Source organism: Tiliqua scincoides, chromosome 3 (assembly GCF_035046505.1).
Source record: "Tiliqua scincoides isolate rTilSci1 chromosome 3, rTilSci1.hap2, whole genome shotgun sequence".
NCBI classification, from domain to species: Eukaryota; Metazoa; Chordata; class Lepidosauria; order Squamata; family Scincidae; genus Tiliqua; species Tiliqua scincoides.
In genome coordinates, this window is record NC_089823.1 from 170,500,521 (window position 1) to 170,512,890 (window position 12,370).

The following is a 12,370-nucleotide window of genomic DNA, read 5'->3' on the forward strand; positions in this document are numbered from 1 at the left end:
CTACGGGTCAGTAATCTGCAAAACATACTTGATGGACTCAAAATGCAACCAACAGAGTTCTAAATTTGTGTGTATTCTTAAAATATTGGCCAACATTATAGTGTTTGATTGGGTTTCTTTGTTCTTACAGTTATTGAACTAATTTCCTGTGTCAAGTGACCCATACAATTACTCAAAAGTAACTGCAGAGGGGTAATGGTACATACACAATGGAAGTATACTTTGTATACTCTTATGGCTGCCATATCACTGAACACTGGTATGGCTGATCTTAAGTTCTGATATTGAAAACTAAATGACTTTGAATGTGTTATGTATGTGAGTATTATCACCTGTGGGAAAAGCAACAGGTTATATGTGATTGGTTGTCCAATCAAGAGGGATGTAGGCTTGTTGGAGTTGTATATATATCTGGGGTAATTGTGTATGTGGGGGTGTGATTTTAACTCATTTGGAGTAGGAATAAACTATGATGGAACTTTTAATCAAGTCTACTGATGCGTGAGACCCACTATATAACAGAATGGGAGCACTATAAGAACAGACTTACGATTGCCAGAAAGCCATCTATTAGTTTCTTGACACATTTTCCCTTTCATGTACTTATTACATAGGTTTGACAGAGCTGATCTGCTTTGCTTTAAATAACACAGAGCAAAGTGCAGCTCTGGTGTCAGAGTGCTGGAACCCTAGGAGAAAGCTCTGCATTGAATCCCACATGGTATGTTTTCCACTCCCAATTTTACTGTTGATGGGTGATGGGAACTCCTCCTACCTTCACCACCAGCCAATGGGAGTATCCCCAGAAGTCTCTTAGTGATTCTGGACCCAATCGTCCATGGCAGGTACACCAGTCCAGAGTGTAATGCCATGGAGATTGCCACTGCAAATGTGCCATAAGGCACTTTGTGATGGCCTGGCATAAGGAGGATCTGGCAGGAAGGCCTACGTAGACCTGTTTTGCTTGCAGAAGAGGCCCTACAGTGCTGAGAGAGGTTATATCCTGTGTCAAGCAGCATGGGGGCATTCCAGGTCAGGAGAGGGTAGGGATAAAGCAGGGGGAGAATGGTGTGGTGGAGGGTGATGACGGGGTGGCGGATGGGTGGATAAGGCCAAGGAGAGAGTGGGGATGGCAGAGGTTCCCGCTGGATCCAATTCTCCCTCCCATTTCTGATCCTCTGACCCAAGGTCACTCAGATGAGTGCCAATAATTTTGCTGATGCAGATTTGGGTGGCCTCATGCTGGAGCTTACCCCAAGGAAAGGAGACAAATGTCCCCTTACCACAAGGGGGCCACCAGTGCAGCAACTCCACCCTTAGGATACAGTGGAGCCTGCAATGGCTCCACTGTGTTCCAATGTGCAGAGTTAGTTCAGACTGGGCTGCCCATGACTTTTGTAGATGGTGTGCAAGCACAACAGCAGTGTGAATCTCTTGAGTGAATTGTTCCATCCATGGGAAAGGGCCATGTAAATAGCTCTTTCTCTAGAACAGGGGTGTCCAAAGTTTTTGGCAGGAGGGCCACATCATCTCTCTGACACTGTGTCGGGGGCTGGGGGAAAAAAGAATTAATTTACATTTAAAATTTGAATAAATTTACATGAGTTTACATAAATGAATATATTAAAGATGAACTTACATGAATGAATGAAGGTCTTGCAATAGCTCAAGGCCTATAAAAGGCCTTGCACAAAGCAAGGCTGGCCTTTCCTTTGCTGCTGCTACTGCATCACAGATGTGAAACAAGAAGCAGTGGAGGGAGCTCTCATCACACAGCTCACGTGAGAGGTCAAACAGTCGCCCTCACGCTGCGAGCAGTTGCCAGAGCCAGTGTGGGCTCCAACAAATCTCTGGAGGGCCAGAGGGTCATTGGAGACTGGGGGCTTCCTGAGAGGCCACGAGGGCCGCATGTGGCCAGGGTTTGGGCACCCCTGCTCTAGAACACGATTTATAAATGTGATATCTTATGAAACTTTTTTCAGCCTAAAGGAACCTCTTCTATTTGATAGCTTTGTAAATTTTGGTACACATAAGTTGTATACAAACAAGTATTAAAGTAAATTGAACTCAGTAAGAATTTTACCACCCACTGCAGTTGAATGTGGATTGCAGCAATAGCCTCACTTATTCTTAAGGCTCAGTTATAAACAAAAGGATACTTAAAACACAATTAAGTAAAAATCACAATTACCCAATATAAGAGATTAATTTGTAATCTATTGCAGTGCTTGAATAAGCGTATCATTATGCTACTCTGTCAGGGACAAGAGAAAGCTGAGAAAAATGTTTTTGTTCACTGCTTTCCTTTGATCCGTTGTAAAAGCTGTTGACTCCTGCTCTGTCTTCTCCACAAGGTTAAAAGAAATTGATGCTCCTACAGAGCAAAACTCAAAGCCACCTGGATAAATTTGATTCTATCTCTACTATAGCCAGGAAAATCCAAAATAGAAGTATCACTAGAAAACATTATCTAACAAGAATGAGGAGCCAATCCTATCCAACTTTCCAGTGCTCATGCAGCTGTGCCAACAAGGCATGCACTGCATCCTGAGATGGAAAGGGGTGTTTGTTCTTGCAACCCTGAGGTTGCATTGTGGCTGCATCAGCACTAGAAAGTTGGATAGAATTGGGCCCTGAGTAAGACAAATATACTGATCATTGTTACAGATTAGAAAATACAAAATAATAAGTGCAGAAACTTATGCACTACTCCTACTCAAAACAAGAGGATATCATTTGACTTTGGGCTGAAATGCACTACCTTAAGATTGCTATAGCTTGGAGCAAGTTGTTTGCTGCATATCAGGGTAGATATCAGGGCCTCTTTTCCACCTGAAAAAGCAGTTGAAGTGGCCCAACTCAGTGGAACCATGACAGGGGAAAGGGGAAGAGCCTCCTTTCCCGTCCACTGCAGTGCCAATCCATGGAAGCCCCATCCAATTGCAAATTTAACATGAAGAAAACAAGACACTCACTTGCAAAGCACGTACTTTAAGTAATATCTAAGCCTGGTAATTGGTTTCTAAGCCTGGTTCCAAGCAAAGTTTGAGTATTGGAAAATGATCAACCTTTAAAATGCTGCACAACTCTGAAATGCTAGATTCTTACTTTGTATTAGGGAATTGTTTTGCTGAAATACTGAGCTGATAAAAATAATTCCTTAGACCTTTATATTGCTTTAGTCCTCACTGGCATAACATTTTTCACTAGATCTGTTTGCACATTCAGCTGCTAGCTTATCCAGTCTGAGAAATCAAGTGACACCCATGTAGATTTGAACAAGCAGATACATTTGTTGCGATGTCTCATCCACACAAGCAAATTACCTAGTGATGAAGATGCATGTTTGGAAAAACCACAGACAACTAAGTGTAAAATCTGCCTCTCCTAGCTAAATACCTTCTAAAAGTGCATAAGCAATTGTAACTTTCTTTTGCCACACTAAAGATAAGTACACACAGTGAGATGAGGCCTACTCTTTTAAATTGCTTAAATGGAAATATATTGAGCACAGAAACTTTGCTTGGCAGTTTGGGGATGTGAATATTTTTATCTTGCAGGACAGCTGAATGGTGAACTACTACTAAATATCTCTAGTTGAATAGCAGCACACTTTGGGGCACTTTCTGCTTGCTTTGAAAGTCGTCTCTATTTCATTACAAATGCCAGACATGGCCAAGGACACTGAAAAAGTGTATATAATGTAACACAAAAGACTCCCTCTCTTTATTCAGAGAGCCTCTATGGTTTTTTGAATTTTACCTTTTACTATACTGCTATTTTCCTTCAGCTGTCTGGGTAGGAGGAAGTGCCATTTTAGACCAGAGTAAAGAAAATTCAACAGCCAGCTTGATTCAAGAATTTTTATGATGACTTTTCAGGCATTACCTCCTGGCAGAAATCCATGTGGAACTCATCCTTGCGGATAGATTCACCTCATGCCTCACAGTCTCACCAACACATGGTCAGTGAGGTTTAAAATCCACATTCACAGGGCTCATAATGTTATCCATTTCCAAGATGAGATGCCATAGACCTCTGCCACAAAATTATTATAATAAGCAAGGCCACAAAATTATCATAAGCAACACTGATGCTGCTTGATGCTCATGCAGTAGGCTGATGATGAACCGATGGGGATGCCTAGCCTGCCTATTGCCTCCACGCTGTCCACCTGGCCAGGCTGCACACCTGGGACAGCTGCGTCCCCTCCCTCACTGCTTCACCATTTAAAAAAGGCAAGGTGGTGGTGGAAGGAGAAGTGTGTGGAGGAGAGTGGTGGTTTAGAGATGCTGTGGGCCACCAATCTCTCCTGTCTTCTCCACATACATTTGCTTCTATTCACATCTGTCTGGTGGAAGTAATGACAACAGTGCCACTTATAAGGAAAGAGTGCTTCTGTTGCACACACACACGGGGAGCAACAGTGGTGAGTCATTGAGCTGCCTCAGGCATGAGAGAGGGCTTTGATCTGCCCTGGTCATGACTTACCATGGCATTATTAATTATTACATTTGTATCCAACCCCTCCTCACAGGGTGTAAAGAAAGCATACATTGAGGGGGGCGGGGCCAGAGGCAACTGAATGGCTGTGTTTTTCTGAGCTCTTGAAAGCTCTTGGGAAAGCATGCTATTTCCTCCCAAAAAACTGTGGGTCTGAGGAGATCCGAGGATCTGTGATCAGGAGAGATTCGATCCTACAGATGGTGTACGGTTTTGGAGAAGAAGGGTCCAGCCAGGGGCTGTTTTTCTCCAAGGGAACCCAGCCATCAATGTTGGTGTTGGTGAGGATTCATCTTGAAACTAAGCTGAAGGCCCCAGGCAGGAAAAGATGTTGGAAGAACTAAGTGAGTGTTATTCTGTTGTGTGTGTCTGGCATTGATTGATTAATTGACTGCCTGATTAAGTTTTTGCCTGAGGGAAGAAGAAGGAGAGGCAGATTTTCCCCCTCTGGGAAGAGGAAAGAGGGGGGAGGTTTTCTCCATTCACTTGTTTGCTTGTGTGAGAAGAAGCTTTGGAGGAGATTTGCAGAGCTTGTTATGGAAATATGAGAGCATAACTCTAACTTTACAAATCTAAAACTCGTTGGATTACAAATTAATCGTTTAATATAAACTCTGCTTTGGAACGCTCAGTTTCGTTTTCCTGTGGAGATCGTGGAGTGCCTGTGGAGAGGGCTGGAGATCTGAATTTCTTTGTTTTGCAAATGTGGTTTATTGTTTTGAATTCCTCCACTATCTCCAGGAACAAGAATGTGGTTGATATAGTGACAAATGTAAGCAATAGAATCAAAACAGCAGAATAAGAAGAACTGAACATTGGGGACATCTAGTGGAGTTAAAAAGACGTTGCAAGGAAAAGAACAGGATTTGACAAGTGAAGTAAGGAGGACGATACGCTGAGGACATCTAGTGGCATTAAAAATATTGCAAGGCAAAGGTTTATTTGACTTAAAATTTCCTTGTGTTGGTTTTTATGGGTGAACAGTTGATTTCTTGATGGTGTGATGTGATATAAGGGTAACTGATAGCGATATATGTGATAATAGATATTTGAGTTTTACAGGAAAGAAGACATAAGAAGGAAGAAAAAGGATGACAGGAAAAGGAGCGAAAGTTAGGGGCTCTCCCTCCCTGGAGTCAAGCTTGAGAAAACTAACACAAGAGAAACTGAAAGGGAAAGATTGGAAGCAGACAATACAAGACAACATAGAAAAATTAGTGGCGATGGGACAGCAGCACACAAATTAATTTCTGCATTAATGGGGAAGGTTCAAACTAGTCTGGATGTTTTAACTACACAACTAAATGATCTTAGTGTGCAACTGAAAGCTGTTAAAGGCCAAGCAGATAAGAATACACAAAAGATTAGAAAAAAAGACAACAAAAGATCAATCTAGAATACTGGAGATAGAACAAAACCAATATGATGGAGAAGCAACTTTAATGGAAATTCAGATGGAGAGTGCAGCTCAAGTGGTGAGAATACAAAATGTACCAGGACAGAAAGGGGAAGATACACGACGTCTGATTGGTGATTTAATATCAGAGTGGATCGACACACCAACAGAGGAGATAATCATGGATCTGGATTCAGCGAGAAGAGCGAGCACTTTTTATCTAAGAAAACATGAACTACCAAGAAAAATCCATGTGAAATGCATCAGAACTTTTTACAGAGATAAAATATTGAAGATCTCACAGGAAAAGGAATGGATGGTGGAGGGTAGCAAAGTGAAAATTCTGAGACATGTCCCATGGAGAGTGAGAAAGAAGAGAAAAGAATATGAAGAGCTAGCAAAATTCTTAAGAGGAAAGCAAATACCATATAGATGGCTTCTCCTGGAAGGTATGTGTATTGGAATCATGGAAGATCTGGCGAGGAGGTAGATGTGGTGTCAGCAGTGGCCCCTTTAAGGGTAAGGCCTGGGTATCCAGCAGAGTGTGCTGCACAGCTGCAGCCACTTGAAGGCAATAGGGCACTCAGGGATATAAGGAGCACCTGAGGCAAGAAGGGTTTGTGGGTTGTAGAAGGAGTGCAGGTTGGAGAGAGGACTGGACTGACTTTGACTTGGATACTCTGACTGACTTTGTGACTAACGGACTACTTGAACAGGCTGTGGAGAGCTGAGGTGTGCTGCTATACTGGGAAGGACTGCTGCCTTAGGAACTGGGTCCCTGCAGTTTAAACAGGCAAGCTACCCTGGCGGTAGAGTCTAGCAGTGCTGCTGTAGAGAACTGGGGCCATTGTTGGGGAACAAAAGGGGAGCTAATTAGCTTAGAGTGGGCATAAGTTCCCTAAGTGAGGCTTGGAGTGGGAATCTGGCAGAACAGTATGTTTTTTCAATTCCAGTCACAGAGATATAATATAAATTCAACAATGAAAGCAGAAAATTTTTTGAGTAGAGTGATGAAAGATAAGACAAGAAATGAAGAAACTGAGGAAGAGGAACTGAGAAGAAAAGAACTAGAAAGTGTAGAAATGGAGCTGGAAGAAAAGAAATAAGATGATTCAGAGATAACTGAGGAATCAGAAAAGGAAGAAACTAGAGGGGCAAGGAGGCATTCACTGATAGCAAAAAGAAGAAGAAAAAAGAAAAAATTCATCTCAAAAATGTAAGAGTCTTTCTTCAATTGTAAAAGTTAAATATGGATAGGTCATAATATTACATTAGAAAAATGGGAATATATTTGGAAATATAATATAAAATTTATTAGAGCAACAAATTTTAAAGAAAATGTATATAAAATGTTTTATAGATGGTACATGACACTAGTAAAGCTGGTAAAAAAGAATCGGAACATATCAAAAAATTGTTGTAAGTGTAAATGTGTGGAATGTTTTTTCATATGCGGTGGACATGTAAAAAAAATGCAAGTATATTGGAAAATGGTAAGGAATCCAATACAAGAGATCATTAACCAGAGTTAATTTTGCTTAATATTACCTTAGATATTATATAGATAATGATGTGTATTTAGTTATTATCATATTAACTGCTGCAAGGATTTTATATGTTAGATTCTGGAAAAAATATTAAAATTCCAATGAAAGATGAATTAATAGAGATAATGAATGTGGCGGAAATGGATAGGCTTACAGAGATTTTGGATCAACAGCGCAAACCGACACAGATAGAGCAATGGAGACCATTTTATGCTTGGTTGAAAATGAAGTTGCAGATGTATAAGATAGGGCATTTAGATGAATATATTGTATACAGGATATGATATGATAGATGATATTAAGAGGCTAAACTAAAAGAGGAACAAGATTTGAAGATGTGTATTGATTGATTTGATATGATTGCTTGCACCCTCCAACGGTGTGTTTCTGTGTTTTTGTGTGTGTGTTGTGTATTGAGTTTGTGTTATGTGTTTGTTTATATTTGTTATTTTGGAAAATAAAAAAAAATTTAAAGTGTTGCTATCCCATTTTATCCTCACAACTGTCTTAGATAGGCTAGGTTGAGAAATGGCACAGTCCAGTGGTTCTTGTTTTGCAGCTCGCATCTCCCCTGATCCTTGTAGCCACTGGCCATGACTCCCCCTTACAACACCTCACCTCAGTTACCCCCAAAATGGGGATGAAGGTGTTATAATAATACACTAGAAACAAGGCTGCCAGCACTGTGAGGCTGCAATCCTAACCACACTTACCTGAGAGTAAGCCCCATTGAACACAATAGGACTTACTTCTGAGTAGACCTAGCTAGGATTGTGCCTTTTATCTTACAATAGCAGCCAACAGAGTACCCCCCCACCCCCTCAAAAGGAGGCAGGAGGAAAAAGGGGAATGGCTAAAAAGTAATGGGGATTTTTTATTTTTAATCAATTTTTGGAGACAAAGCCATCAAGAGTGGCTTTTTTTCTTTTTTTGAAGGGGGAAAGAGAAAGGTGAAGATCCTGGGTTAAGCTGACACAGACCCCAAGCCTATGTAGGTCTACTCAGAAGTAAGCCCCATTTGAGTCAATGAGGTTACTCCCAGGAAAGTGTGGAAAGGATTGCAGCCACACCCAGCAAGATTACAACTCACCCCAAAGTAGACGGGGGCTGCTCACACACATACATCCAGCGTGCAGATGCCACCCCTGTTCCCCCAGGCAAGATGGAGGGAAGCAGGCTGGGGCATTTGCCCCCCCCCCCACTAGGAGCAGAGGAAAGTCCTGCACTGCCTGTACTTAGTCTTCCCTCCCAGTTTGAAGCCTGCCAGGAGCGCCTTTGTGCTGATGAGATGCAGCACCTCTGCACTCTTCTCTCCTCCAGCCTTGACCAATCCCAGGATGCCCAGGGCGAGGGGCACACTGGGAAATGTAGTCCTTGGGGCGAGGTTGCACATGGAGAGAGCTCCATGATGAGATGCGGCACCTCTGCCTGCCCAGCCAGCCTTCTCTCACACCCCCCCACCATGTTTCATGCTGCCCCACCCACCTCATTCTCAGCCTCGGAAAAGCAGCGCATCAGGAGGCAGCCAGTGCAGCAGAGCTTAGCAGCAGAGCAGCTGCCGACCACCTCTCTCCCCGAGATGCCTGGTGACGCCCCTGGAGGCTAGCCACGCCTCACTAGGGAGACGGGACACACAGATTGAATACCTCAGGCACAGTCAACCAATGAGTTTTGTGGCTCAGTCAGGATTTGAACCTAGACTCCTCTAGCTGCAGGGCTAGACACACTGTCTATTCTGTCTGTGCTACTTTGGCTTTTCAGGCACAATCTGTAAACAACCTCTCACTATGACTGCAATACAGTTTTGTATTTCAGCATTCAGGTTTGTTGATTTGCTTTATAGCAGTTAGAATTACTTTTTTTAATTAATATTTGTATGTAGAGAATCCTGTACTTGGTTCCATATGGCCTAGGAGACTACTAATCTAAGAGGAAAAAAAAATCATATTTTTATACCTCTTTTATATTTTTATACCTCTTTTTAAAAAAATTTTTTAATGACAATAAAATCTTTGGTTAGTAATGTTGGGTGGCATTAAATCAATCAAATGTGCAGCCTATTATTCTGATGTTTGACATGCACTTCTGAGCAGTCTGTTACATACTGGCCTCAGCAACACTCTCAAAATGGATTAAGAAAGAGAGGACAAGGAAGTATGTCAGCTACACAGAATGAGACATAAGTAATCTAAAGTGCCATTACTAATAATATTAAATACTGAAATATTTAAACAATCTTTGTGGAGTAGATCAAAAGCAGACAAGAACACTGTAACTAGGGGCAGTTCTCACTTTATAAAATTTACTCCTTTGTTTTTGATCATGCAGTTACATTACCACGGCAATTTACCAAGTATGTAGACTTAAAACATGTTTTAAATAATTGAGAACTCTGTACAATAATTTTAACTATGAAAAACAATGACGAACAACAATTCATTCATCAATGCGTGGAAGCCTGATGAAGGGAGCAAAAGCACAAAATGGCCAAAGAAAGCCTTTCATCACAACCTCCATGCATCATCTTCTCCTTGAAGTACCTTCTGTTTTTCTTTGCTCTCTCCAAAAAGAGAATGGCTAAGTGAAGAATGTAACAGCTTAGAAATAGGAGGTTGTGAAGTGCCTTCTTGTGGAGCAGGGAAAGGAAAAGAACGACACCAGAAAGAATTATTTTCTCACAGTAATTAGATTCAAAATCAGGCACTGTGAAGGAGCTGGGGAAATACCATGATATGTTTACTCGAACACCTATGAACACTCTCAGCCGTTGCTAGGCAAATACGGAGATGTCAAGTCAAGTGACTATTTTATAACTGGTTTCTTATAGTTGTTTTCTGTTGTTGGTTCCTCAAAGAAATACACGTGTGTATAATGTGTATCATATATAATCATATTACACATAGTTCATCATATATTGCTGCCATTTTATATTTGCAATCATGGTCATAATTCTTTTTTGTTTTTCCAGTCAATTATCCACTGTATTGAAGTCCACTTTCAAAGTTCCTCTGAGCTTCAGTGCTAGTTGATCATATGGCCCTCAGCACCAAATGAAAACCAGGAGATTACAGAAGGCATTTGCAAAGAGGTGATCTTTTATACTTGCTCATGTCCTGTTAACTGGTTGATGGGTGGCTTAATTATGATGGTAATTATAAGAGGTTTTCTGTTACTGGTGATCTTGCTTTTACTGTTGTTTGCAATTGTTCTTTTGTTTTGTTTGAAAATTGCTCATATGTTATTGTATTTCTGGTTTTTATTTCTTTTCAACTCAAGCCACTTTTCATTACGTTATCTGCTAGGGTTACCACCTGGAAACCCTAGTGGATAGCAAATTTGCAGATAACGAATCATTGATCTGAGAGGTACAAGGGATACCCGGGTGGAGGGGAAGGGGTATCATCAGAAGAATCCATCAGAGATCCTAAGGAAACCAGCAGTGTGCAGCAGGAGGTGCCAAAATATCTCTGAATGCTGCAGAGATCTTCTGAAGGCAGCAGGAACCTTCAGAATGGCACTTGCAATCAGCACAGACCCTTTTAAAATGACCAGCGGAAGCTTCCACCAGCCATTTTAAAGGGGTCTATGCTGGTCACAAGCACCATTCTGAAGGTCCCTACAGTCTTTGGAAGGTCTCTGCATAGCACATAATCAGAACAGAGATGCAGAAAATAAAAGAAGGTAGCAGTACTACCCCTTGCGGGTAAGCAAATTCACAAATAAAGAGAACTGACCATACCTTCATTTCTTAAGTTAAATGAGCAGGATATACATTTTATTTTTTTGAAATTAGAATTAGATCAGGCAGCACAGGAAGTCTTTCATCAGAAAGAGAGAATATGAAGCTTTGCTATATTTACCACATTGATTTTTGCATGGAGCTTATAAATCTATTTTATATGTATTGGACAGATAATGAACAGGTGCTTCAGTAAACACCACTTACTATCGACAATTATGTACAGCATACAGAAACTAGTCTCCAAGGCAGTGGTTCTCACACATTTAGCACCAGGACCCACTTTTTTGGATGAGAATCTCTCGGGACCCACTGGAAGTGATGTCATGACCGGAAGTGACATCATCAAGCAGGAACATTTTTAACAATCCTAGGCTGCAATCCTACCCGCATTTATTCAGGAGTAAGTTCCATTGTTAAAAGCATATACATAGTAGCCTGTTAAAAGTACAGATGTGTAACATTTCCCCAAATGCAGTCACATGTCATGGTAGCATCAAGTCTAATATATTAAAAGTAAAATATTGAAATGGGGACCCACCTGAAATTGGCTCGTGACCCACAGTTTAAGAAACACTGCTCTAAGGTATATGCAGGGCCAATATGAGGTGGTGGCATAGCTGGGTAGCTGCAAAAGACTCACTGCTGATTTTTAAGATCTCCTGTACCCCCATAGCCCTTGTGTGGTGGTGGCAAAACAATTCTCCCACTCAGGTCCCATGATAGAGGATAGTTTATTGAGGGCCTCTGAAATCTAGAGTTGCCTGGGTATATGCTAGTCCGCAATAGAGAATCCAATGCATGTATACTCAGAAATAGGTCCCATTGTGTTCAATGGGGTTTACTCCCAGAAAAATGTATACAGAATTGCAGCCTACACATAACTGTGGGTGGAACCAAGTGGAACAAGTTTGCATGAACTGGATGGTTGATATAATAAGATGATCCTTATCTCCACCTTATCTCCATCATCATGACTGCTGAGAAGAAAAAAAGTATATTTGCTCACTACATGTAGTGCCTGGTTGAGACAAACGTTTCTGTCTATATACCAAAGCATGAGAACCAGCTCTGAGAACTTGTCTTTATATAGGCTATATCTTAAATCTGACAATATGGGCTTGCACCAAAACATCCCATAAAACCAACAATGATGGCAATGTCCCTGCCTCCAAACTTATACCA

General features: G+C 41.3%; 1 protein-coding gene across 2 annotated transcripts in view; it reads right to left on the bottom strand.

The window, feature by feature from the left end:
- Positions 1–12,370, bottom strand: part of DOCK1 (dedicator of cytokinesis 1) — a 484,421-nt gene that overhangs the window by 11,621 nt on the left and 460,430 nt on the right. The window lies entirely within an intron of this gene.